This window comes from Lolium perenne, chromosome 6 (assembly GCF_019359855.2).
Source record: "Lolium perenne isolate Kyuss_39 chromosome 6, Kyuss_2.0, whole genome shotgun sequence".
In the NCBI taxonomy this organism is placed as follows: Eukaryota; Viridiplantae; Streptophyta; class Magnoliopsida; order Poales; family Poaceae; genus Lolium; species Lolium perenne.
This window is the reverse complement of record NC_067249.2, coordinates 119,515,529-119,541,692: the sequence shown is the minus strand read 5'-3', so window position 1 is coordinate 119,541,692 and position 26,164 is coordinate 119,515,529. Positions and strand designations below refer to the sequence as shown.

The 26,164-nt window shown below is 44.8% G+C and overlaps 1 long non-coding RNA gene across 1 annotated transcript; it reads left to right on the top strand.

The window, feature by feature from the left end:
- Nucleotides 1-23,668: 23,668 nt before the first annotated feature.
- LOC127319548 (uncharacterized) lies at nucleotides 23,669-25,754 on the top strand. The gene is made up of 5 exons (XR_007862552.1): nucleotides 23,669-23,964; nucleotides 24,054-24,150; nucleotides 24,316-24,392; nucleotides 25,271-25,346; nucleotides 25,513-25,754. It is a non-coding gene; the product is annotated as an uncharacterized lncRNA (long non-coding RNA).
- Nucleotides 25,755-26,164: the final 410 nt, after the last annotated feature.

Sequence of the window (26,164 nt, the reverse complement as noted above, 5' to 3'; positions counted from 1 at the left end):
ACTGTGGTCTTGGATCTCTTCAAAGACAGGGCCTTGGCGATTCCGCGACATGCTGCGAACAGCTCATCAATGGAACTCCGCGCTTCATCGTATGCCTCCATCCTCTAGAGGGCTGATTCCTTGTTCCACTCAAAGCCAAGGCTCGCTGTGGAGATTGGGGATCAGTTTCCTTCGCGGACAAAGCAACATATGATGAAGCCGGAATTATAACAAAAAGGATGCTTACGGAAGATCATCTTGTCAATAGCCTCCGCCTCCGCTTCTAGCACCTTATTTTTGGCCACTAAGGTTTTCACATTTTGTTGGCTCTTCTTAAGTTTGTCGGCAAGTTCCGCCATGTCACGGGCGTGCTTCTCGGAGAGCTCTTTCCTCGCCAAACTCTCCTTGTCGGAGGAATCTTTAATAAAGGCTTTGAGGGATTCGTTCTCCGCCTCGAGCACTTTGACTTTGGCGGACAGGTCATCAAAGGTGGAGTGCTTGGCAGTTTCTTCTGCAGGTGGAAAGACACACATGTTATGCATCATGAAATATTATGGCAAAATACAAATCCAACTCGGAGTTCATACCCTGAAGGCGGGTTTCCAAGTGCTTTATAGCCTTCTGGCTATTTTCTGCATTCTGGCGCAGCCCCTCTATCTCCGTCATTTGCTCCAGCACGTGAATGCGCAGATCTTTGTGCAGCTTCCGTGTGTTCTGAGAAGCAGACATGAGTTAGCCGGATATTCAAAAATTCTGGGGGCTGGCGAGGAGTTCAAAGTCTTGGGTTGATAAAATTTTGAATCTCCGCCTAAGGTACATATTAAAGAAAGCATCGGCTAACACATGTTACACGGAAAAAATGTCTAACCCAATGCTTGGGGGCTAGTGTTACCTGGCGCACGTTCTTATGCTTAGCAAAGAAGACCTTGAGATCGCTCTCGAGGTCGGAGAGCTCCTGCATTTCCGTGTTCGCAGGGCCCCACACCTGGTCCATCATGGCGGAGACCTCCGCGTGGCGTTGTGAGAGGGGGACCTTTTGCAGAGACGGAAATAGTTCAGGATGAGTTTGGGGCGTGCCAGTCGCACGGATAAGCTGAACTTTTTGCTCATATTGCTCTGCTGTTGGTTCGGCCGAGGTGGCAGTTGGTTGCTCAGGCGGAGGGGCAGATGAGGATGCGCCCTTGCCGGAATCGCCATGGCCAGCTGGGTCTTCGGGAAGGTCATCAATATTGATGATGTCCTTGGGATCTGGCTTGTTGGCAGAGGAGGCCTTGGGCGGAACCTCGACCTCCGGTGTAACGGGGATGGAAGCCGGAGATGGCTTGACCTTCTTCTTGAGGGCTCTTGGGGCCTTGGGGGGCTGGCTTCCGGAACTTCTGTGGCGCAAAGGAAAAAAGCATAAATGAGTAAGTAAATGCTTGCTCATGATAACAGAAGGATTTGAATTCGGAAATCGAGCATTTACCCGGAAGGCTTAAAGAACTGATGGATGTCGGGTTGAGCTCTGTTGCTGGTGTCGATGAGTTTGAGGTGCTTCTTCTCCGCCTCCACCTTCCGAGTAGCCGCAGTGCTAAGCACTTCGCTGGCGCGTTTGGCAGCAGGGCTGAAGGGAGCAGCCCTTTTCCTCTTGGGGGGGGGGGGGGGGGGGCGCGGAACCTCTGGAGCTTCCGCCTCTGACGCGTCTTCCGGATCGGTGGTGCCTGCGTGAGGGACTCGGAGGAGGGTTCCGAGATCGCTTTCCTCGAGGGCTTCGAGCTATGTCAATGAGCCAACACTTAGACAAAATTTTGATTGCAAAGGAATCAATGGTTGAGTTAAGATAACATATCGCGGTCCCGGAGCCGTCGGTGTGGATGTCCTTATTACACACGTGAACATGAAGTTCACGCGGAATCTTGATGAGGAGCCGGATCCTCTTGTCGATGGCGTCGGCGGAGAGGTTGTCCTTGGTGGCACGCATCGGATCGTCGCGCCCCGTGTACTGGAACATCAAGCGGTCTCGATGTTGAAGTGGTTGGACCCGCTTGGTGAACCAGGACATAGTGAGGTCCTTCCCCGTCAGCCCCTCCTCCGTGAGCTTGCAGATCCGCCTAACAGCGTGGGTCAGCTGAGGCGACTCGGAGAGGTGGGGGCACTGCGTTCACGCTGGAGTTTCGCTGGCGGGGCTGTTCTTGAAGGGCGGCAGCCTCCTTTCGCCCGCCGGGTCGGAGACGTCCTTCAGATAGAAGAAGCCTCCGGACCAGTACCGCGCGGATTCGTGGCAGTCGGTATGGGGGTAGACGCGGCCGGGGCGGAGCATGAAGGTGATGGACCCGCAAGTGGCTAACTCGGAGGTCTGGCGGATCTTCTCCTTCTTGACGGAGAAATAATATTGAAAAAGAGAAAGTTTGGGAGGTACCCGGAGATGGCCCTCACAGAGAGTGACATGGTTGCTGATCGCCAAGACACTATTTGGCGATATGTCGTGGGGCTGGAGCCCATACACCTTCATGATTTCCGAGAAGAAATCTGATGGCGGAAAGGAGAAGCCGCGCTCCACCAACGCCTTGGTCACCACCATTTCGCCATCTTGGGGGGCTAGGGCCAGAGAATTCGGAACTGTTCGCCAGGATCCGGGTCGCAGGAAGCCTTCCGCCTCCAGGTTCTTCAGCTCCATCTCGGTGGTGGTGATGGGCCACCATTTCCCTTTGGCTTCAGAGTCTCGCTGACGAGCCTTGGACATCTTCGCGGCTATTTCTTCTACCTTCTGTTCCGCCTGTTCCGCCCCGGAGGTTTTCTCCGGGTTAGCAGAGGTCCCCTCGACGTCTTTACCGGAATCCTTTGAAGGATCCAGCTGGACTGGGACGAAGGGTGGAGGGGCGGAGGAGATTGGGATTGCCGAGATCGGCTCGGAGGTTGGAGGCGGAGTCGCAGAAGACATCTGAAAGATGAAGCAGTGGTGGAAAACATAGCTTAGTCGGATCCAATATCGTCATCCTAAAGCTCATCCCTACCAACTACGGCGCGAGGACGGAGTTCGAGAACTTACCGTAATGGTGTCTGCGGTGGTCGAAGTCGCTGGCAATGAGGTTTGTGCGCGGTGGCTCGGCGAAGTTAAGAACAGGATGAACTCGGCATGGTGGCGAAGCAGCTCCGACGAAACTCCGGCGGGTTTCCGGCAGACTCCGGCACGACGGAGAGAAAGCTCGAGGGCGGCGCTTCGCAGAGAGGTGAAAGAGGGGGTGAATGAGGGGTTTAGGGTCGACGGTGGATATTTATAGGCCGAGGGAGGAGATTCTTGCTCCGCATCCTGTGGTCGGAACGCAAGCGTCGCACCGTTGGATGCGTGACACGTGTCAAAACCCTAAACGGTAAAAATGGCTAAGGATGATTTACCGCTCAAATCGCGCGAAAATGGCACCAGAATTGGCGGAACCGTTTGAGTCTTTTAAGATTCCGGGTAACAGCGTGAAGATAAGCAATTCTCATTCGCGAGCAGGGGAGTAACCCGGAGACATGTCATGTACTGTCGATGGATGAAGTCCCGCGGGATGGGGGGATTTTCTGACTAAAAGTTGGGAAAAAAGAAAATGTGAAGTTGGAGTTCTTCAAGTTTCTCCGCGTTACCAATATTTCCGGAGACCATAAGGCGTTAGCAAGGCGGAAACAGGAGGTGAAACTCAGAGAACTCTGGGGGCTACTGTTGTGGGTATACTTCATGGGTGTACCATCGACAGTGCCTAGATCCGGCAAGCCCGGGTGGCCCATAGATGGTGATGTGGCATGTGGCCCATCGGGCGGCCCAGTTAGTGTTGATCCTGAAGGATGAAGTCTGGCCCAGGAGAAGTGAGCCGGATCCGACCGACCTTTGGAGGAGCCCGGATCCATGAAGGCCCATTAGGAACCCGGATCCGGTACGACGTATAAGGGAAGGCGGATCCTTGACGTGCACGGCAAGACATTGTACCGTAGTTAGGCAACCTGTAATCCGGCTAGGACTCTCCATGTAAACCCTAGATCTGTGCGCCTTTATAAGACGGATCCCGGGAGCCCTAGAGGCACAACCACAACTCATTGTAACATCGCGAAAGCGCCCAGATAATTCCAGACAAGCAGCAGTAGGCCCTATCATCGTGCAGGTGTTCCGAAGCTGGGTAAATCGCGTACCACCGTCCCGTGTGCACTCCGCCCTATGGCCCCTACTTCTTCTCCACCTCGTGAGGATCCCTCCTCCGAGGCACCATCGATTAGGCAACGACACCAACTGTCCATGACCGCGGACGCGGCTATTCGAATAGATTTAACTCTGCAGAGTGTGCGCACTTTCCCCACAAGAACTAATAAATCTATCGGGATCATCCCCGGTTCGTCATACGAAAGTATGCGAGTCTCGGATAATTAGTCAGAGCCCTTCGCCCATTCGACTTAACACGAGGTCCTACCCTATGGAGTATGTACCTCCTCGGTACCGTGGCAGCTCACCTCCTTTTGAGTGTGGCTCCACCGTGATACGTCTCCAACGTATCTATAATTTCTTATGTTCCATGCTTGTTTTATGATGATACACACATGTTTTATACACACTTTATGTCATTATTATGCATTTTCCGGAACTAACCTATTGACGAGATGCCGAAGTGCCAGTTCCTGTTTTCTGCTGTTTTTGGTTTCAGAAATCCTAGTAAGAAAATATTCTCGGAATTGGACGAAATCAACGCCCAGTATCTTATATTTCAAGGAAGCTTCCAGAGCACCGAAGAGGGGCCAGAGGAGAGCCTGGTGGGCCCCACACGTGGTGGCGGCGCGGCCAAGGGGGGGCGCCCCCTGGTGTGTGGCTCCACCGTGGCCCTTCCGACTCCGACTCTTCGCCTATATAAGCCTCCCTGACCTAAATCTTCGAGACGAATAAGCCATGGTACGAGAAACCTTCCAGAGCTGCCGCCATCGCGAAGCCAAGATCTGGGGGACAGAAGTCTCTGTTCCGGCACCCGGAAGGCATCTCCATCGACACCACCGCCATCTTCATCACCGCTGCTGTCTCCCATGAGGAGGGAGTAGTTCTCCATCGAGGCTAAGGGCTGTACCGGTAGCTATGTGGTTAATCTCGCTCTCCCATGTGCTTCAATACAATGATCTCATGAGCTGCCTTACATGATTGAGATCCATATGATGAGCTTTGTAATCTAGATGTCGTTATGCTATTCAAGTGGATTTTACTTATGTGATCTCCGGAGACTCCTTGTCCCACGTGTGTAAAGGTGACAGTGTGTGCACCGTGTGGGTCTCTTAGGCTATATTTCACAGAATACTTATTCACTGGGTTATGATTTGAGTTGGATGTCTCTATGAAATTGTGGTGTGTTAGTACCTCCTATGAATGCTCACAGTAACAGCGTGGGGTGTTTATTAGTACTTGGGAATACATCTTTAAGGTTTGCCTACATGATGAATTATAGTTCGTTATCTTGCCAGAGAGTAATTCAGAATAGCATAGTGAAGTGCTTATCTATATTCCTTTATGATTGCAATGTTGAGAGTGTCCACTAGTGAAAGTATGATCCCTAGGCCTTGTTTCTAAGCATTGAAACACCGTTTCCAACAAGTTCTGCTACATGTTTGCTCGCTGCCATATTTTATTCAGATTGCTATTACCACTCATATACATCCATATTACTTGTATTTCACTATCTCTTCGCCGAAATAGTGCACCTATACATCTGACAAGTGTATTAGGTGTGTTGGGGACACAAGAGACTTCTTGTATCGTGATTGCAGGGTTGCTTGAGAGGGATATCTTTGACCTCTTCCTCCCTGAGTTCGATAAACCTTGGGTGCTTCACTTAAGGGAAACTTGCTGATGTTCTACAAACCTCTACCCTTGGAGGCCCAACACTGTCTACAGGAAAAGAAGCGTGAGTAGACATCACACCGCCATGCCAGGAGACCCATAGTGTCTTTCGGACGGGTAGCCCCGACGGCATCCCGTTATACTATTGTCCCAACATTGACAACCCGGACTCGGGGGTAACCGTACCCTTGTATAGTTGTGCGGTGCCTCATGCTAAGAAGAATAAATGTCAAGCTAAGCCCCGTGCCCACGTTGGGGTAGTGTGGTTGCGCGGGTTGGTTGTTCCGGGCGAATACATAGAACCATGTGTTGTTTTTCCAAAAACCCAAGTTACAACCACTTTTGCCTTTCCACCTCAACCACAATGTCACTTTCCCTTAAACATCAATACCTTTCTTAAAAACCACACTTGGGTAAGGTTAATTTACCCAAGGTTTTTAGCAAAAACTTTTACAACAAGGTAAAGGCTTGAGGGTTTCCCAACCTAAAGTTTTATGTGAGAAGCTAAGATATCAATAGCATAATGATAGCATCATACTACTAAGAAGTGTTAAGGGAGCATGCACACTTGAATTAAGCATGTATGGAAATAATCACAAGATCAACAAATTCAAGATAACAAACCCTTCTTCACTAAGAGGGTGGGGTCAAGGGTGGAAAATTTGGGAACTCACATGCTTGGGGGTGAGCATGTAAGTGTCAAGGTGAACCTTACATACTTGGAGGCAAGTATGTAAGAGAGGATAACTAATTAAACCCAAGGTGCACACGGGAACAAGATACTAGAAAAAAAGAAGAGATCACAACAGGGAGATAAATACAAGGGATCAAAGTAAATGGTTTGCCTTGGCTGGCTAGTCCCTGGTCTTCTTCAACACCTTCCCCAAAATCTTCTCCTTCGACTTCTCCCACGTTTGTATCTAACGTCGCGAACAATAAAACAACACATACAATCAATCACATAGTTTAAGAATCAAGACTTTAAAAGAACAAGTTAAAACATGCAGGGTATATGTTTTAACAAAGTGAACCATGAATTGACCAAGTTTTTAAGAAAAGAATTGGTTGAGAAACAATTAAAAACTAGTTTAAAAAGGCTAACATTCATGTGACACACCAACTTTAAAAACGAGCACAAATTAGTTCTATCAGGGCCTAATAGTATTTTTCCTAGATGAGCAACAAGAATATAAGAACCACGCAAGTGGAATTAACCAAAAATATTAAATCTATGATTTTACAACTAAGGTGGAGTGTGCAGAATACTAACAACATGTTTATTCTACCAAAATTCGCAGACAAATCCTAAACTTATGAGGTCAGGGGCATGTGAAAGGTCTTGAAAATATCTTTCTAACGTCACCGGTTTCATTTCATTTGGGCTTATAGATCTCGAGTTGTTCACGATTTGGTGCTCAGGTTTTAAAATCAAAAACTGAATTGTTTAAACGAAAATTTAAACAGAGAAATGGGCGGGAAACCGCTGGGCCGTGTTGTGAGAGAAAATGGGCCGGCCCAGGGGAAATGCCACGCGGGCAGGGAAGAAAAAAAGAAGAGAAGAAAAAGGGAGAGAGGGAGGGCCCGTGGCGGGCCACCCTTGCATGGGCCGACGTGGCCACAGGGCCATGCACGCGCCCGATCGAGATCGGACGGCCCTGGGCCTTCGTCTCCTTCGTGGTCGCGGCTGTGCATGTGTGTGCGTTGGGAGAGGCAGAGGGTGGCCGGAAAAATCACCGGCGAGGGTTAGGCACGGCGGCGAGGTCGAGGCGGGTCGGTGGCGTCGCAGAACGGGGCGGGGTCGAGCTTGGCGGCGTCCTTCTCCTCCTTACCGGCTCATTCCAAGGACGATGATGCGGCGACCTTCGGGCAGGGATCCGCGGCGGCGGCGTTCTCCGGCGTGCCTGGCGAGGAGGGGAACGGGGTTAGGGCTTGGAGACGGTGAGGAATGGAAGGGAGCAGAGAAGGGCTGGTGGTGTCGTTAGAGAGGGGCTCGGTGGCCTGCTCGTCACCTGGCGGTGATCACTGATGGTGGCGGGGCTTCGTCGAGGTGCAGCCCTGAGCAGCACCCTGGGCGCCCTCAGGGGGTTCTGTGGAGGTGGAGGGCGAGTGGAGTGTGGTGTGAGGGAGGGAGTGGTGTGGGAGGGCCTTTATATAGGCGGAGGGAGGGCGTCCGGCGGGGCTGGGTGGTGGCGTCGACCAACCACAGCGCGAGGGCTGGCTTCATCCTGTGGGGCCGTGATGACGTCCGCGGGATGGCGTCAGCAGCGAGGGAGTCGAGGGGGCGTGCGGGTTCTCGAGGCGTCAGGGAGGTGATCGAGGCGTCGGGGGAGCGAAGACCGAGCGGGCGTGTGTCGCTGTGAGCGCGGGAGAGATTTTCCCTCGGGTGTGCTCGTCTCTGGGCTAGGGTTTCGTGGTGCTGGCAAGTCTCTTGCCCTTGGGCCGAGCCAGAGAGAGAGAGAGGGTCAGGGAGGCCCAAGAGATAGGTGGGTGCGGGCCAGATGGTTGCAAAGGAGAGGGAAGGTGTTAGGGCATCATGGCCCGGCCATGTTTGAGAGCGAAAGAAGAGAGAAAATGAAAGAGAGGGGGTAGTGTACCCCAATGGTTTGGCCAAAAACCAGAGATGGAAAAGAGGGGGTGCAAAGTGAGGGTGTCACATGACCTACGACCATATGAGAGAAAAGAGAGAGAAAAATGGAGAAAAGGAAAGAGAGGGGGAAGTGCCCCTCCTTCCTAGGGTTTGCCCCAAAAGAGAGAGAAAAGAGGGCAAGGGTGAGTGAGAGGAAAGGTGGTGGCATGCAAATGCATGTGCACCCATATCTCCAAGGTTTTGATTAAGAGGACAATTTTCTAAAAGTGGAGAAAAACAAAGAGGTTGGAGGTGAATGTGATGAGGGTGTCACACAAGTGGTGGCATACATATAGGGGAGAATTCCCCTTTCCATTTGAAGGATTTTGGTGCTAAGGGTTTTAGGGTAAAAAGCTATCTATTAACACAACACACCACTACCAATAAAAGCATAAATCTAACTCATGCACACATAAGGCAACAAGTAAAAGTTTTTGTTGGCTTCAAATTTTTAAACCATGAAATATGCAGGGTTTAAAAAGTGGGATGTGACAGGAATGGTATCGCATCTGAAGCCAACCATCAGTTTTTGTCAAATTCACCTTGTCATTCACAAGTCATATTCACCTTCAAAACTTTCAGTAGAATGACTCATCATTCTAAGATTTTCAAAGTCATTTGATTCACAAGTTCCCATCTAGAGTAGTCAATTTTAGTTTTAGCACTAGCAACTAGTCATGAGGGGTGCTAACTAAGTTTTAGCTCTCTAGGCTAAGTTTGATGCTCTTGTAATACTCTATCTCTAGACCAAACTATAAAAATAAGCCTTGATAAAACAAAGTAAAAGATTGCAAGATAAAAGTTTGGGCTTGGACAAATCCTAAAGCACAATGGTATTGCAAGGGTATCTTGCAATAGTATAGCTTGTATTAGTAGATCTTATATTGGTAATAGCTTGCCTTGGTTGGTACAATGATCAAAGTGTTCATCCTCTTCTTCGTAGAAAACCTCCTCCTCCTCGTAGCCTTCGATACTAGCGTCTATACACGGATACGAGGTATACAATCACCAAACGATACTTAAGTACTAGACTTAACACTCAAATGGGTCACATAAGATAATCTAGCATCACACCATTTTTAATATTGTGGTTGGCTTTGTTTTATTTTTGGAAAATAATTTCCTCTCATTGAAAAAAAAATGCTAGGATTTAATACCTACTAGGGTTTCCATTTATTTCCTTTGAAAGTAATTTCCTCTCATTTAACATTACTAAGATTTAATTTCCTCAAGTATGAGATCATGTTGACCAAAGTCACCACTTCATATTTATCCATTTGGGAAAATGATTTAAATGAGATACTACATCTCATACAATTTAAATACTACTTTGGAAATGATTTAATATTCTCAAGTAATAACATATGAGGTCATGAAGACTAGTGTCATCACCTCACATGGAATTATTTGGAAAGGTGATTTAAATGAGATGCTACATCTCATACATTTTAAATACTAGTTTTGCATAATTTTAAATGGGCTAGAAATGGCCACATAGCCCCTTATTTGAATCTATCCCATGATCATATGAAAAAACCATGTCATATTTTTGCATATTTAGAAAGACAATATGAAATATGATTTTTGAGAGTTAGAATCAACTCAAAATGAATTATGGTTGATTTTATAAAAAAGTTTGAAGTTTGAAAAGGTACTGCCTTGTTATTTTTATTGTAAGTGTTGTATAATGAATCAAGGGTTAAGACCAAGGGGGTTGGATAGAGAATTTCATCTAATTTCACCCAAAATTTGAATCATCAAAAATGGATTGGTAGATTTGTTTTTATTTGAATTTGAACAGAGCAACCAGTATTGAATTTGGGTTAAAACGAAATAACTGAATTTGAATTGCTGGGCTAAGGCGGGAAACTAAACGGGCCGGCCCAGCTTCGCTCCAGCGCGCAGCAGGCCACCTGACAGGGGGCTCCACCTGTCAGCAGGTGTTAAATCCTGAAGCGGTACGCGCGAGGGGGGGGGGGGGCGTGCCCGTGGACCTTTGACAATAAACAATCTGGTAGGAATAATGTTAGAGTCAGGCTTGATAGAGCTGTGGCTTGCCCCTCTTGGTCACAACTTTACCCCCATGCGACTGTCCAACATATTCTGCCGTCGTGCTCTGACCACTGCCCTATCCTGATCAGTTTGGTGAAGGAGGAAAACAACCAGGATCATAATCCTCAGAGATATGAGGCTACCTGGGAAAGAGAGCCCTCCTTTTCTGAATGTGTGGAGGAAGCCTGGGGCGTCGATGAAAATATGGAGTAGAGCAAACTTCAGCTCGGTTAATACAGAGATCAGACATCTAAAAAAGAGATTGGACAGACTACAAAGAGGGAATTAAAACAAAAACAAAAGAGAGATCAAATGTGTCTCCTCTAGGTTGGACAAGATTATGCATAGAGAGGAAATTATGTGGAGACAAAGATCAAGAATCAAATGGCTTCAAGAAGGGGACCAGAACACCAAGTTTTTTCATCGGAAGGCCACTGGCAGAGCAAAGAAGAACAAAATCAGAAAACTAAATAAGAGGGATGGCACGGAAACCACCGATGCAAATGAGTTCAAAGATTTAGCAAACATCTTCTTTAGAGATCTTTATTCGAAAGAACACACACTGGACCCAACCCACCTCCTTGATCTGATCCAACCATCGATTAGTGACCAGATGAACGAAGCTTTACTGTCAGAATCCATAGAGAAGAAGATTGGTGATGCCTTATTCCAAATAGGACCCCTAAAATCTACTGGCCAGACGGACTACTAGTGAGATTCTTCCAAAGAAATTGGGGTCTTATGAAAAAGGAGGTTTGCGAGGCCATCAAACTTTTCTTCAAAGATGGCCATCTGCCGGAGGATTTCAACATGACAAAATAGTAGTCATACCAAAAATGAATGACGCCTCCGACCTGAAGGACTACAGACCCATCTCCCTCCGCAATGTCATCTACAAGATCATCTCCAAGTGTCTCGTTAACAGGCTCAGACCTTTCCTCCATGACTTGATCTCGAAAACCCAGAGTGCCTTTTTGCCCGGAAGATTGATCTCTGGCAATGCCCTCATAGCCTTTGAATGTTTCCATGCTATCCACAGGTCTAGGAAAGAGGACGACTCCTTCTGCGCTTACAAATTGGACTTGTAAAAAGCGTACGATAGAGTAGACTGGACTTTCTTGGAAGGGGCCTTAATCAAAATGGGTTTCGACAGGAAATGGGTGTCCTGGATTATGGCTTGTGTTACTTCAGTAAAGTTCTCTGTTCTCATCAACGGGCAGCTCACTCAGACCTTTGCACCTTCGAGGGGTTTAAGACAGGGAGACCCTCTCTCTCCCTATCTTTTCCTCATTGTTGCTGAAAGTCTCACTAATGTCATTAAGAATTCAGGATTTGAAAAACTCACCTGGGATCTCACATCTCATGTTCGCTGATGATTTCCTTTTGTTCTTTCGTGCAAGTGAGGACCAAGCTGCTACCGTTAGAAAGATTATTGAAACCTTTGAGAGAGGCTCGGGTCAGCTCCTTAGTGCCGACAAATGCTCTCTGCTATTTAGTGATATCTACCTAGATTCTACTCAACATCAAGTGAGGTTGGCCCTCAATGTGTCAAGGGACAGGTTTGAAGACAAATACCTGGGCTATCCTACTCCCGAAGGCCGAATGAACAAAGGCAAATTCCAGCCCTCAAAAGATCGACTTGGAAAGAAACTAAACAACTGGGTAGAGAAGTTGATGTCAATGGGAGCTAAAGATGAACTCATTAAATTGTGGCCCAGGCCATCCCCAACCATGCCATGAGCATCTTCAAGCTCCCTGTGGGATTCCATGAGGACTACATGAAGCTTGTGCGCAATTTTTGGTGGGGTGAAGATGAAAAGAAGAGGAAGGTTCATTGGGAAGCATGGGATATCCTGACCAAAACCCAAAGAGAATGGGAGGATTCGGCTTCAAGGACACTAAATTGATGAACCAGGAGATGCTGGCTAGACAGTGCTGGAGGATCATAAACAAACCTGAGAGCTTGTCCTTAAAATTATTGATATCTATCTACTTTCCGCGTGGAAATTTTCTGGATACGGTCTTCAGACAGGATGCATCACCCTCTTGGCATGGAATTGAACATGGCCTCGAACTCATAAAATAAGGAATCATCACAAGAGTCAGAAATGGCAAGAACACAAACAACTGGAGAGACAATTGGCTGCCTAGGGATTATAGCCTCAGAGTAACCCCTGGGAAGACAAATACTAGAATTCGGCGTGTTAACCAGCTGATCAACCAGAATGGTTTTGACTGGAATGTGGATCTTGTCAATAAAGTTTGTTTACAGCCATGATGTAGAGTGGATTCTCAAACAGAAACTACCTTTGGGTCACTACGAAGATTGGATTGCTTGGCACTATGAGAAATTTGGGATCTTCTCCGTGAAAAGTGCATATAGGCTGGCTTACAACCTTCAAAATGGCACCAGATGGAAGGCCGGAAATAGCCACAATACAGACAATACCAGGAATATTTGGAACCTGATTTGGTAGACTAATGTCCCAAAGAAAGTTAAAATCTTTGGTTGGAGAGTTGCTCGGGAGGCCACAACAAGAAACAAGATGAGGAGAAATTTAGAGATCGATAGTACTTGAGCATACGCGGAAGAGAGGAGGAGAACATTTTTCATGCAACTGCTAGCTGCACTAAATCTAGAGCCCTCAGATTGGAGATGAGAGATCATTGGCACCTGCCTAAAGAACAAAAATTTGCTTTCACAGGCCCTGAATGGTTTCAAAATCTCTTGATGAATTCAAATAAGACTCAGAGAAGTCAAGTGCTGATGCTTCTGTAAAGGGCTTGGCACCTGCGGAACGATATTGTCCACGACAAGGGACATGAAACTGTGGCGAGATCGGTGGCTTTCCTGCTTAGCTATGAAAAACTCCTGCACGGCTCGACAGACGACCTTAATCCCAACACAGGTTTGTGACACTCCACTGATCCAATGACCCCTCATACTAATAACCACTTTCATGAGTCTAGCAGGAAGACGATTTCTCAAAAGTCTCAGTGGAAGCCCCCCGGAGGAGAACAAGCTAAAGATCAATGTTGACGCTGGATTCTGCTCCGAATCAGGTGAGGCTGTTGCTGGTTCCATGATTAGAGATCACATGGCGAACATTGTGGCGGCAGCTAGTACAGTCCTGGGAAGGTGCTCGGATGTAGAAGAAGCCGAGGCCACTGCCATCTGGACTGGACTAAAGTTGGCAATGAACCTCAACCTGGAACCCGACATCCTAGAGTCTGACTGTGTTGTGGCTATTTCTGCTGTCAATAGCAATTAAGCAAACCTGAGCGCAAACTGGCATATCTACAATAACATTGACCTGCTGAAAAGAGAGCTATCAAACTGTATATTCTCCAAAGTAGGGAGAAACCATAATGGTGCTGCCCATGATCTTGCTTGCTGGGCCAAACGCACAAAGGAAAACAAAGTGTGGTGTCATCCTATACCTGCTTTTATTTTTGAGCTTTGTAAACAAGATACTGCTTGTAATTCTGCTTCTGAATGAATGAATGTCATTCCCCTAAAAAAAGTAATACTCCCTCCGTTCTGAAATAGTCTACATTATAGCCCTAAAATTGTTCTGAAATACTCTACATTCTAGATGTTGGTCAACAACAACACTGAAAAAAGTGGTTTGCTCTCTTTATTGGTTGTTGTAATTTTCAATGTAACTTGGATTGGTTGGTAACATATCTAAGTAGTACTAATAAATGCAATACTAGTTTGTCTCATTTTTCCTAGAATGTAGACTAAATCAGAATGGATGGAGTACAAGCTACATTAGTTTAACTTTTCTTCTTCTAAACTACTATATAGTTTAAGTCAACATAACTAGAATACAATAACATAATTTAAATTTATGTCATGTATTTAGAGTAATTACATAGAAGCGAAATTATGGTGTAACATAACTTAGTTTAGGAGTATTTTTTAGGAAACTGCTAGGCGTCCCCGGGGGATCTGATTTCCCAGCCCCCGGGTCGCCAGCCGTCGGATCGCCCATCTTGGACGGCCAGATCTACTTTTACTGAATGTAGCAAAAAAAAAACACCTCCCGATAACAAAAAATAACCCGGTTTTGCTACATTGTAGCAAAAAACGGTTCGCCCATGAAATAAAAGAAAAGTCTGAGCTCACTGGAATCTCGCCGGAGACCGCGTAGCAAAAATATGCTAATGTAGCAAAAATAGATATCGTCATAGACATCGACGGAGAACCTCGCCGGAGACCTCGTAGCAAATAATTATGCTACTATAGCAAAAAAAAAAATATCATCGATGCTGTAGACCTTGCCCGAGATCCCCATAACGAACATATTGTGAAATTGTAGCAAACACCCAGAATTATTGTAGCAAAAAATGTATTTCTATGTTGCAAAATACGCAAAACGGAGACCTCAACGGACACATCGCCGGAGACATTGTAGCACAATTTTCATACTAACGTAGCAAAACAACGGAACAATTATAGCACAAATAGTAAACTATCAAAGCATGACACCATCTTTTTACAATTATAGCGGATGTCGCTGGAGTGGCCAATCAACGGGTGGGAGCAGACGCTCGCCTGCGTCTCCGGGAACATAGCTACCCTCCAGGCCTCCCCTTAGCCCCCGACACGGTTGCGGGTTGCCGCCTTGCCGGCGTCCTAGCCAGAGCCATGGCCACACCTCGCTGTTGCAACCCGCCAAGGACGCGTTGGCAGAGTCCCACGTGGGGGCCGCGTGCGCGGCGGCGGAGTCCAGCGCGAGAGCCCCGTGCTGCCCTAGCAGCACAATCGCATCCCTTCCTCCCCGAGCGGTGGCCCAGCCCCCTTCGTCCCAAGGAAGAGCTCGACGTGCGCTACGACGAAAGCGGCGCTATGCCGCCGGCGACGCCCTGCCAGAGTTCCTCCGCGTGGACGTACTCGTCACCGACACCCTGCCGAAGTTCATCTGTGTGGACGTCCTAGGGGATCTGGTGGCGGTCGGGATCGGGGACGACGATGGCCGGGGTCAAAGATGATGGCGGACAGCTCGAGGCGGTGGGATCCGGCGGCGGCTGCGCGTGATTTTGGCTGGTCGGCGTCGAGAACAACGGTGGACTGCTACGGGAGGGTGGGATTTGGCCGCACGTGGGTGAGGAGAGGGACGCGAGATAGGAAGAGAATGATGGATGAGATAAGACTGCTGAGGTCCAGCGTGGTCCACGTGGAACTCTGGCAGCGCGCGATGCAAACGCATCCAACGACGGTCGACCAGGAGGCCGCGAGCGACGGATCCCCGGGGGAATACAATCATTTTCCTATTTTTTTATGTCTACAGTAATTACCTACAATAATTCATAGTAATTAATAGAACTAGTCGTCAACCCGTGTATCCACACGGTCTAGCTCAAAATATATTTATTAATTGTTATATTTATATTTTTTTAATTCTCTTTGTACTTATGTGTCATAAATCATCCAGTTGTGAAATTGAGATTAATCCATTTACAATCTTCATAAGACTTGCTCAAAGCATTAGATTTTCTGAACAATGGTAACATCAAAATGGTTAATTTCATTCTTTGCAATCACTGTATTATTCACAATTTTTTTTACATTTCATCTTAGAGTTAGCAGCAAGGGACTATAAGAAAAGAAAAATATTGTTCTTGGTACAACTAAAATACAGTGGAAGTACACCATGCGTAAATTGTTGTGATAAACATCTTTACACCAAAGAAATCACAATAGAGTAGGCCGTTTCTGTTATGCAAGTCTAACTAAATAACTATTTTTTATATTATTCAAATAATATTTAATCTCCTGAAAGTGAAATTAATCAGACACACCATGAATGTTAACACCGGGAATATCAAAACTGTGCCACTTCCATACAGTATCAGTTTGAAAATTAATTAAGACAAACCCCCTTGGAGTAGAGTGAACAAAAAACCAAAAGGAGTAACGGGTATGAACCTCTTAGCTCCAGCCAGTTATGAAATTTCAGCATATAAAATAGCTACTTTTGTGTCTTGGTACCATTCCATTAGAGCCCGTACGTGCTCAGTACAGGCAGTAAGAAGGTTAATATGTGTGGGTCAACATGGAGAGTTGACAAAATCTATAACAAAATATTTATACCTGCAAGTTTGAAAAGGTATGTCGCACCCATGCATGCATAACGTAGATAGAAGATGTCACTTTAGTTTTGCTAAGAAAAACTGAGGCATGTAACTCCATAGTAAATACATCCACAAATGAAAAGTATCTACTTGCAAGTGCATAATTTAATATATATAGTTCACAATGTTTTTCATGCTGGCATATATATATAATTAACATTGAATTTAATTTGATTATGTAACCCCAAAAACTGTTAAAAATACATTTTATATTTGATTGACCACAAATTTATGGAGGAGATGTGCTTAACTATTGGTGGGAAGGCACCATCGTTATCACCACATAGCTGAACATATAAATTCTGAGTCTTGATACATATCCTCCACCAATACGTATGGCAGAGCCAAGCCATTGGAATGTTCTTATCTTTCTAGTGTTACTGCCTGAAAATATTTGCATAACCTTATTAGTGAATACTTATATAATGCCGTCTCGTGAGAATCTTCCGGCTGCCATGCAGTATGAACTACTAAGGTGGCCTTTCTAAGTGCAGTCAAAGGACCAGTTGCGCGCAGTGTGATAAAGTGCACCTTTAAGTGTACGTAAATTTTTGCTGGATGATACATTATAAATCGCCGTAATCACAGATAGAGATTAGGAAAAACTCCTTTATTTAGTTAGAACAGGCTAATCAGAGTGCAAATATGGTCTTACTACCGCACGTACCTGAATACAAAGTGGAATATTGGGTTATATGAAGACTGAAGGCTGCAATCGCCAGTACCTGAATACAAAGTGGAAATTGGGTATATGAAGACTGAAGGCTGTAATCGCCAATATAAAGGTGAGATGTAGTTGCTACTAAACTGACCTTTGGAAAACACTTGTTGCATCTGGTTTTCTAAAGTGGGTCTATAAAAATCCGGAAAAAAAAATGAATATCATGTCTGTACCAAGTTTGCACCGGAGTAGTCCAACCCTGAGGTTGTGATCTTAAATCTGCACCAAGTCGATCGTAAAAAAAATGTCAATGATAGCAGCTAAATTCTCAAGGTATATATAAAAAGGAATCCTTACCAGGTGAAAAATCTGAAACCAATTGGAGCTATAGGAAAGGATTGGAAATATTGCCTACTACTACCACACAGATTAATACAAAGTGGAGTACTGGGTTAACCCGTTGAAGACTGAGGGCTGCCATCAGCAGTACACAGATGAGATGTAGTTGCAACCAAAATAATCAGTGGAAAACGCTGGTTGCATCTGGTTGTCTAATGTTTAGCCTAACGTGTGTCAAGATGGAAAGTACTATTCTCCGGTACCAGGAAAAGTCTTCTTAACACTACGCAAGATTAACAATTAATCCTACCACAGTCAATGACACATATCAGGAAGAAGCAATGTACTGTTGCAAATCAAAATTAAAAGCCTGGAAGCCTACACGCACAACAAAAGAAATATGCCCACCGTTTAACCATTGCTCAATGAGGGGTTGTACTGTTCGTGGAGGCAGCTAACAGCAGCCCAAGCGGTCACACGATCAGATGGTTAGTGATGAACAATACGATACCTAGTTTTGGTCTTTTTCGATCAAAAGTAGCTACGATCTGGCTTTGAAAGCCTGTTCCTTGAGGCAGATCAGCGATAAACTCTTGTGAAAGCCGGCGTATGGCTGAGAGAACTTGGGGTCGGGATAGCCATCGTCGCCGCAGCATGCGCGCATAACCTTGACGTCGGGAGGCCCTTGATATGCAGAAGTGGATTCTTCATAGATTAATCCAAAGCACGCCAGTTTGCTAGATCAAAGCACCAGATCAGAAGATCCGGAAGGAGACGTTAGCTGTTCTACGCAAGAAGGGATATGGGAAGGCGAGAATCACGGCTCGTATAGGTGGAATTAGGAGGGCACGCCTGTCATAAATCCAACGGTAGCAGATTGATGGTTGGGTAATCGGATGGACACAATCTCTTAATTACCAGGATTAACGTGGAGCCTTATAGGGAGTCTTCAATTAGTAAATATAAGATACTTTTTTTTTGAGAAAGATACTACGTGTATTATATTAAGTCGAAGTTTTTGGTACAACACACGCAGCAACCAGAACACACGAGAAGGACAACTGTGTCGGTACTTTACACAAAACACCCACAGAAAGCGAAAAAGTACAGAGAAAATCTTGGAGTGCTTTGAGCTGAACGCCGTCGCTCGCCGCCTGACTCGGTCGCCGCCGAAACGAACGCCCGAGAAGAAGGAGACGAATCACCACTGCGCCATGAATCAGAGAAGCATCCTCGCAACCTCGCTGCTTTATGGACCTCATATGCGGCCCGCCGCGAACGGCAAGGCCCTTCCCGTTGTGGCTCGTCGGCCGGGGCCTGACCCCGAACTTCTCTGACCCCAGCACCGCCACCACCAGTCGACGTCGTCGATGGAGGAGATCGGCACCGCCATCCAGCAACCTCTTATACTATAATTCTCTGACTTTGCTTCTTTCTTTTTCCTAACTTGCCTCCTCAACGTTAGAGGAGACGTTTCTGCTAACGCACGCTCGACTTGAAAGAACGTGATAGATAAACAGTCCACATCAGGATCAACCCCTTGAAGCTAAGACAAAAATCTGGCGAGCGGGGAAGCTAGGTGCCATTACCACCAGTGCTCACTGTACGCTGTCTACTGCAGTCACCAGTCAGCAATATTGTATTGTGCTTGTGTCCATCCAACATATATTATTAACCAGTAACTACCAAAACGCTTGCTATGTTGATGTTGCGGCGATTGATCGATCGCTACACACTGTTATCTGATTTAACCGAGCACGAGAAGAGCGGTCTCATCTAGGTCTGTAAGTGGTCACGGCCGTCTACGGCGCCGCCAACCTAGCCCAGTTAAACCCTTTAAGTGAGGGCACTTGGTCAGGAGAGAAAGCTTGATGGATGGTCGCGGCATGTCCACTACCGCCGCCATGCCGCTCCCTTGGCTCAGTACCTCCGACGAATGCCATGGAAGGTACGCCCCCGCTGCTCACCACCTTCGTATCGAGGCTCCTCCCTCCCTCCGCTGAATTGGCCGCCCCTCCGACCCCTTCTCCGGCCACAACCAAGCTAACCTCGTCCCTCGAGCAGAAGAGTCTCGGCCAGATCCGTGGGGAGTAGCGGATGCCAGCCATATCCTTGAGGAGGAGATACACTAGTAGAAACAAGGGCTTTTATCCTGTCCTCGAAAGAGCTTTTGCACCGGATTTGGCACGCACTGGTGCTAAAGGGGTCATTTGCACCAGTTCGTGCGGTCTGGACGTCCAGGGGGCATTAGCACCGGTTCGTGTGGGACCTTTAGCACCGGTTCGTAACACGAACCGATGCTAAGGGGTTGGCGTCAGCCGCGAACTCTTTTGCACCGGTTCGTGTAACGAACCGGTGCTAAAGGTCTACCCTTTAGCACCGGTTCGTAACACGAACCGGTGCGAAAGGTTTTTCTGCTCCCCACGCACCTCCACACACACACACCCCCTGTGGATCGCCTTTTTTAACACTGTAAAATAGAAAAGAAAATGATAGAAAATTCAAAAAATAAAATCTTTTGAGATTCCTGTATGTTACACAACCTACAATTAGGGAAAATTAACAAATTTGAATTTCAATTTTTTTTCAAAAAAAGTTTGAAGAATGGTAAAACTGCATTAACTTTTGCATACGACGTCGAAAAAAACCGTATAATATATCAAAATCATCGTGGGAAAAAGTTACATCCGAATTCACCTGGGTTTACCAGGTTAGCCAATTTTTAGATTCTCAAAATTCCAAATGAAAATATGAAAGCAGGAAGATTTTAGTTTTTTCTAGAAATTTAGGATTATATTTTTTTATTTTTCAAAATTAAAATTAATAATTGCATCCTGCATAAAGATTACAGTCTGAAAATTATAAGTTTTTCAAATTTTCAGGTTTTAGGTTTGGCAAAAAAAATTAAAAAATTGAAAATAATTAAAAATAATACAAATTATAAAGTTAATGTTTATTTATTTAGTCTAGATTATTATCATATCATTATTTTTGTTTATTAAAAGAATTATTTGAAATTCCAACAATAAAGAAATATGACATCTACCGATATGTTAATAGGATTGATATGATAGTACTATCACATACATGCGCGCGAAGCACTTGGATACGGGATGGAAAAGAACTTGGAAGTTAAGCGTGTTAGTGCTAGAGTAGTGGGAGGATGGGTGACCGAGCGGGAAGTCTAAGCACGAGTAAGTAATTAGACTATAGATAAGGGTAGTTAGATAACTTGTGAAATAACTAAAATAATAGAAATTCTGAAAAAAAGGAAAAAAGAGGGAGTGAAAAATAATTCGAAAAAAAATTACGGTAGCGGGGTTCTACCGCGGCAGCGTTTTGGGACATTTTCCTGCCGCGGCAGACCCTTTAGCACCGGTTCGACAACCGCCACGTGGTGCCCCTTTAGCACCGGTTCGCAATTGAACCGGTGCAAAAGGGGGGGGGGGGGGCTTTTGCACCGGATGCTTTGCACCGGTTGGGCATCCGGTGCATATGGCCCTTACCAACCGGTGCAAAAGCACCATTTTCCACTAGTGATACCTGGAGAGATCTATGGGGAGATGCAGGACGGTAAGGAGATCCAGCGGAAGAAGAAGATCAAGAAGGTAGTCTTCCTCTCTTATCTATACCTTCCTCTCTCTCTCTCTCTCTCTCTCTCTCTCTATATATATATATATATATATATATAGAGAGAGAGAGAGAGGAAGAGCATTTGGTATGCACTAGTACCCGGGCGACCGCATCTATCACCACACATGTGCTTTGAGATGGGTACCCAATGGCTCCCATTTTTCTTTTCCTATTTCCACCTCCTATTTGTGAAATGAGTTTCTCTCACCTGCCACATGGTAGCCCCAAGCATTTGAGGAAACTTGTCATAGTTGGCAGGTACTACTTGTGCATTGTTTACAGGTCTTGTTTGAATCTTCGTTTGAATTTGTTGGAAAAGAAGGAAAGACAACAGTAGCTGACAGCAGTGGGCCGACTGGTGCTCCGACCACCCAACACGTTGGCCTTGTTCCAGGATTTCAAAATTTGAATCGATGCCCAAAGTGGGAAGTCATTGTAACACCCCAACTTTTGCAACCTTGACTAATTGTCCTTAATGCAAAAATTAGGGGGAACAAAAACTTTTTCCAAAGACTAATTAGATGAATTGCCTTGATCTGTTTGTTATGATGAATTGCTTTGATCTGTTGGTAGATGAATTGTCTTGATTTGCTTGTTGAGTTTTGTCGTGAGCTATCCCAAAAGAACAACACCTCTAGTGGTAAAACAAACAACTCACCTAATAAAACACATGTGTGTCCTAGGAAAAGTTGTTTTCCTTTTTACTACATCAAGCTCTTCTTCTGATGGCAACATGAGTGTGTCATCTTGATGTTTCTCCTTGTGGTACAAGGTAGCTCAATCATCCTTAATTCAAAACTTGGGATCATCTACCCCTAGCTACATCCCTCTCTTATACCCACTCATCCTTGTTGGTTTTGAGGCAATGTCGACCATCTGTGTTGACAGGCTTAAAATGTCTAGACTGTGGCAGTTGATATCAAAGCAACCACCATTGTTATTGGTGATCTCAGTGCAAGGATCCCATCTATGCAACACCCTCTTCAACCTCCACGTCTTGCATGTCTCAGTCAATCCTTGCAGCTCATATATTCAACTTGATCTTGGACCCTATTCAATGATTCAACACTAGATCACTTCCTTCAATTTTACCTCTTGTTTTATTCAAGTTTAATCTTCACAAAACCAAGAGTGAGAATGATGGGTACATTTTGTAGCCATCATCTACCCTTGAGAACACTTCTCCCTAAATTAGTTTTCTCTCTCAAAAATCCTATTGATTTTCCTTCTCTAGTTTTGATCACAAAACTACTTCTAGTTTTATTAAATATTTTCAAGATAATTCTTCAAAGAAAACAAGGAACTGAAATGGGTTTTGTTTTTCTTCCCATTTCTACCAAGTACTGATTTATAAAAACATTACTCTCTATTTGGCTTTCTTTTTAACAAAAAGCTTGTTTATGGTACCTACACCATCTCTTGCTTATTTTATATTTGAGAAAAACTCTACTTTACTTGAGAAAGTAAGTAGAATATTTTGAACTCCTATGTTCCAACTAGTTCCTCTCAACATTTTCAAATTCCATTCCACTTGAGTTCATTCCCAATTGTCCCTAGACAATTGGGGTGTTTCAAATACTTTTCAAATGAGTTCTATTCAAATGACAACTCTTGCACATCTTGTGTATCTCTCTGATCTACTACATTGTATTTCCTCATCCTCCAATTCTTGATCATCTAGATGATCATTTGGTACTTTCAAATCACTCCCCAATTGACCCCTTATTTGTAGAGCAACTTATATTTCATCATACCCATCTCAATCATTTATCCTTTTCCATCATGAATTGATGATTTAAGTCACCACATCCTTCATTGTGGGCATATGGTTATTTCACTCACCATTTCTCTTAACCTTGCCCTATCATTGACTAAACCACCATCACCATCCCATCTACCTTGACATGCTCATGCATTATTGCATGTAGCCAACCCCAATCTTTCAATTTTAAATTCAAATAAAAACTTTTATTCATCAACTAAACATTGGGAACCATCTTCATCATAAGTTGGTCTCAACCAAAGTGGTGGAGATTATTCTCATGGCACATGTCACCTTCATACTCCTTTTTATCTATATGTATCTACTCCTATTTTTACCATTATCAAAGTCACCCATTGACATTATCTCCTCAACATCATGTCTTGTCCTATACACATTGATGTTGTGCCTCTCTCTCTCACATTGCTCACTTGTGCTTGGCAAGAATGGAGCCGGCCATGACATTTTCGGCCAGCCATGTTTCTCCTCACTTTCTTCCTCCACAAGCCTTACCTCCCACCTAACCAAATCATTAAGTGAGCAGCCACCCATCTTGGCCAATCAAAGAAGGAGGCAGCCACCCCTCTCCCTCTATAAAAGGAGCTTGGTCGGCCACCCCCTCCTCCTTTGCTTCATTTTTAACACTCCACTCCTTCCTCCACTCTCTCACACCCCTCTCCTACCCCTTCCGCACGAGCTGAAGGTCCCCCAAGGCTCCATGGCCGGCCATGGCCATGGGAGCACACCAAACCGCAGCTCTACTCCTCCCTCAAGCTTCCCCTCACCATGAGAGCTTCCCTCTCACTCTCTTCTCTCCTATCCATAGATGAATCCAGCTCTATTTCTCCTTTCTCCACTCACAAAATTGGATCTTGATGCAGGTGCATATTTGTCCAAGCATGGAGAAGGTTGAGCAATCCTCAGATCTGAAGTTCTTGAGCAAAGTTCGTCTAAATCCCTGCAGTAATTTCTGTAATCTTGCTGTTTCAGATTCTGGTGCGAATTTGTAAAATTCGCCAAATCTCGTGTGCAGATCCAAATCGAGTGATTCAAAGTTCCATAGATAGGTATTGAAAAGATCTACAACTTGGCGTTGGTCTCATCCTCAAATTTGTTACGGATTTGCCTTGGTAAATAAAGTTCTGTAAACATGCAGAATCACTGTTTGTTAGATTTATCCCGTTTTACAAAACCTTTTTGAGCAAACTAAACTGTGGGTGAAAGCCCTCTCCTGTACCTTCATTTTGGCGTTGGTTTCACTTCAAATGACCCCCTGAAACTGAAATGGTTCACAGATCAAGATCTGGTCACATCTGTCTTTGTCGAATTAAACCAGGAGCTTGGAGAAGAATTTTTGAATGAAACCAGCTGGGTAAGAACCACCTATTCAATAACTTTCAGATGCAGCAGACCTCATATTTTTGTGATTTGCGTATGATTTGTGGTGAATTAAACTTGTTCTGTGTATTCTGCAGACATGACTGTTAGCTTTTAAATCACCAAAAATCCATTTTTGAACCTAATTGAGTGATTCCAATTTTGTAGGACTGCTGAATGTTTTCTTAATCATCTCAAACAAGTTTCAAACATTTATCTGTGTAAATCCAGAGAGAAAGCAAATGGTACAGACATGCAGTAAACTTGTAAATCCATTTGTGAGAGTTTCAGAAACAATTTGAACCCAAATCCAATTGTGTGTGAATCTCTGTTTAAATATCTTTCAAATTCCAGTGGCCTCATATTTGTATGATTTTTCTATGATTTATGGATTACAGATCTTGTTTTCTGTATAGTCAGATTCAAAGAAATTCCTAAAATAGTAGGATTAACCTTTTTGGGTGATTCCAATTGGGTTAGTCTTGTATTAGTACTGGCTATCTAGGAAAAATATTATTAGTCTCTGTTCATACATATTTGTTGCTGTTAGTACTGTATATGTGACATGCAATGTTGAAGCAAAACTTTTCGGTTTATTTAAAACCCTTGACCAACTCTTTTTAGTAGAGATGGGCAACCTTTGTTTTATGCTTGCAAAACAAAACCTCTGCAATTTAACTTTAGCTCTTTTGTTTTGCTTAAGTCTTCAAATGGTGGGGCATATCATTTGCTCCTATTCTTGTGTAGTGTTATGTAAGCTTTATAAAATAGGGATAATGATTGCCCGCTTTTCCAAAAATGTTTCAAATTATAATGTGAATGTTTTTGATGCCAAACTAATGCACTTGTCATCTTTATGATGTTATCTACCAGGGGATATTTGGTTTATACCATGGTGATAACCGAGAGAGGCAATTGCTAAGTTGTGACGCACTCATACCTTTACTAGGTAAATAAATGGGGTTTTCTAAATTAAAACTCTTAAAGTTGTTTTGTGGTATCTATAGGTCCTTAGTATGTTATGCCTTGGCTGCATGGTTAGTAGTTGATTGTTGAATGTTATCTTGTTGATGCAATGTGATTGATTGTGTTGCTTTTATATTTTCCGGCGATAGATGCGAACAGTTCCGGAGAAGAAGACGGAGTGGAATCGGACGAGGATTTTATTTATATATGTTGTTGGAATTCTTATATTGATGGAGTTGAGAAGTACAGGGACACATAAGCCAAGGCAAGCCATCTTTTGATCTCTGATTCGGTGTCTAGTTGGATGTCATTTGTTGATATCCAAAGCACCTCGATTCTATGTGTGTTGTTCTCCTTATTGTTGTCATCTATGTATTGGTTGCTAGTGGGGTACTCCCTAGTGGTGATACTCCACTATTGTCTTTGTGATTATGTGATGCATGGTGTCATGGCCGTGCTATTCCTCTTGGTTATCTTGTATGCTCGACTTGAGCATGTTCCATCTGAAGATAATGACTTACACCACACCCACCACTTTTGTAGTATAGAGGTATCAATGTCATGATCTTGGTGTATTCTCAACTTGAGAGGAGTATGCCGTGTACCCATTGGAGAGTATGTTGGATAGTGTTACTCCACTATCTAACTTGTATTTTTAGTACCACAAATCTGAAAGTATAATCCTCCTTGTGTTGGCATAATACATGCTTACCTTAAAGCATGTATGATCCACTCCATTACCCCTTTTTTTTACACCATCTATGGCGTGATGACTCTCATCTCGGCCGTAGTGCAATAGTA